The sequence below is a fragment of the Ochlerotatus camptorhynchus genome, unplaced genomic scaffold, assembly GCF_037179485.1.
Source record: "Ochlerotatus camptorhynchus isolate MF236.1 unplaced genomic scaffold, CSIRO-AGI_Acam_v1.1 ptg000420l, whole genome shotgun sequence".
Taxonomy (NCBI): domain Eukaryota; kingdom Metazoa; phylum Arthropoda; class Insecta; order Diptera; family Culicidae; genus Ochlerotatus; species Ochlerotatus camptorhynchus.
In genome coordinates this window covers 98451-101627 of record NW_027040906.1, presented here as the reverse complement: position 1 = coordinate 101627, position 3177 = coordinate 98451, and positions in this window count along the sequence as shown.

The window sequence follows — 3177 nt, the reverse complement described above, 5'->3', positions numbered from 1 at the left end:
GAAACATCATGAATTCGTTTTCGACTCGAAAATGATGCAGCTGAGATAACACCGAAGCTGGGCAGTTGTGGCAAACAGTATTAATCCGTTAGGTTGAATAATTCGTGGTTGGATTGCCATATTTTGAATTCAAGCAGGGACGTACAGCACACAGTATGGATTATCGGTACAATTGAAAACCGGAAAACCCCACACGTGACAATTGAGTTTACTTTTGTTCTGTACGGTAAACACTGGGTGATGCGGTGTGCCTTCTTTTCATTGTTGGCAGTGCTATCATTTGTCATCGGCTGTCCTCAAGTATTCCGTTACTGAAAGCGAAAACCCAAAATATAATAACTTCAAACAAATAGAACTCAAAAACGAAAAGGAACACGTCGCTGATTTTTAGATATGTTGTATGATAAAGCCTAAATTTTCAAGGAAAAATATAAAAACATATTGCACCCTCTGTCTACAAACCATGGAAATAATAAAAACTAATACAATCAATGTTTTTTTAATACAATATCCCATTTTTTGTATTTCATTATATTTTTCTAAAGAGTGATTTTGATTATCTTTTATTTGATTTATTGATCTTTTGAAGCGGTGGTTCAAAAGCTTTGAATTTTTGACAAAAGCCTTTTTTAATCTAAAAAAAGTGGCTTTTTTGGACAACCCTAACATGGAAATGGTAACCCTAGTGACAAAATAAAAAAGATGGGTCTAATATTTTGCGCTTAGGAACAGAACCACAATGCAGCTTTCTATTTCAAAACTATCCAAATTTGGGAACAATCCACCCAGACCGGTCAAAACTGAACCTACCCAAAAATGGGTAAACTGTGTTGGGAGTGACAAGTTGATAAATGAACAACATTGACATGAATCCGATCGAGGTTGTTCATTTGTCAACTTGTCACTCCCAACACAGTTTACCCATTTTTGGGTAGGTTCAGTTTTGACCGATCTTGGTGGATTCTACTCAAATTTGGGTAGTTTTGAAATAGCGTGTGGAGGTCCGGATTTTGACCACTCCCTTTCCCTCTCCCAGGAATAGAAGAAAATGGAACAACATACGCCCTCCAGTAAGCGTCATAAAGCACAGTGAAGGATACATTTATTCATACAAACAGGCCGCCATTACCGAGCATGGACAGATGAATAGTATGGATTCACCCGAGGATTCATCATATGGGATTTGAGCTAATTGGGACCAAACACTAATTGTACGGCAATTTGAAGAGATAACTTCCTGATTTCTTTGGAGAAATTGTTAAGCAGATAGTTGACCAACTTTTGGGAACATTCAGTTTCCAGTAGGTCACAAGTCTGGTCCTGTGGAAGATCCAGAACATGCGTAAAAGTGATCAATTCATGAAACTGATCCTAGAGCTCCGCGGATTTATCGAAACCACTCATAGACGTCTTATCAGAATACATTCGGAGTAGTGACCGGAATATAGACCCTGGCATCACAGTATTGTTAACTAGAAGATCCGGAACATCCGTAAAAGTAGATAATGAATGAAACTAATCCTAGAGCTCCGTGGATTTTTCAAAACTACTCATAGACATCTAATAAGAATGAATTTGGAGTTGTGACTGGAATATAGATCCTGGGGTCCACGGTATGGTCCACTAAATGATCCGGAACATCCATAAAAGAGGTCAATTCATGAAACTAATCCTAGAGCTCCACAGGTTTTCCAAAACCACTATAGACGTCTTATCAGAATAAATTCAGAGTTATGACCGCAAAATATACCCTGTAGACCACGGGATGGTCCACCGGAAGACCCAGAACATCCGTAAAGTCATAAATTCTTGAAACTATCCAAGAGCTCCGTGGCTTTTTCGAAACCACTCATAGAAGTCTTATCAGAATAAATTCGACGTAGTGACTGGAATGTGGACCCTCAGGATCATGGAATGGACCTCTGAAAGATCTGGAATATCCGTAAAAGTGGTTTATCCTTGAAACTGATCCTAGAGCTCCACAGAACCATTCATAGACGTCATATCAGAATAAATTCAGAGTTTTGACCGCAATATGGACTCTAGGGACTACAGGATGGTCCGCAGGAAGATCCAGAGCCACTCATAGTTGTCTTATCAGAATGAATTTAGAGTTGTGACCAGAAAACGGACACGACCACAAGATGGTGCACCGAAAAATCCGGAACATCCGTTAAAGTGGTCAATTCATAAAACTGACGTCTTATCAGAATGAATTCGGAGTTGTGACCAGAATATACCAGAATACATGTAACTGGCCCTAGAACTTTGTGGTTTTTTCGAAATGAATTCGGAGTTATGACCGAAATATGGACCCTGAGGATCACAGAATGGATCTCTGGAAGATCTGGAACATCCGTTAAAGTGTTCAATTAATAAAACTGACTCTAGAGCTTAGTGATTTTTCCGAAACTATTTATGGAAGTCTAATCAATATGAATTCGGAGATGTGAGCAGAAAGTGGACCCTGTGGTCATTCGGAAGATCCACAACATCTCTCCGTTTATTTTCAAAACCATTCATAGACCTCTTATCACTGTTAATTCGGAGTTGTGTTGGGACCACTTAATGGTCCTCCTGAAGATCCAAAACATCCGAAAAAGTGGTCAACTCATGACACTCATCCTAAAACTCCGCAGTTTTGACCGCAAAATATCCCTGGAGACCACGGGATGGTCCACCGGAAGACCCGGAGCATCCGTAAAAGTTATCAATTCATGAAACTGATCATAGAGCTCCATGGATTTTTCGAAACCACTCATAGACGTCTTATCATAATTAATTCAGAGTTGTTACTGGAATATTGACTCTGGGGACTACGGGATGGACCATTGAAAGACCCGGACCATCCGTAAAAGTGGTCAATCCATAAAATTGGTCCTACTGCTCCGCGGTTTTCTCCTAAACCACTCATAGACGTCTTATCAGAATGAATTCGGAGTTGTGACCGAAATATGGACCCAGAGGATCACAGAATGGATCTCTGAAAGATCTGGAATATCCGTAAAACTGTTCAATTCATGAAACTGTTTCTAGAACTCAGCGATTTTTCATTCGTTCATTCGGCGATGGTCATTCGGAAGATCCAGAACATCTCTCCGTTTATTTTCAAAACCATTCGTAGACCTCTTATCACTATTAATTCGGAGTTGTGATCGGAAAATAGCCATTTGGGAC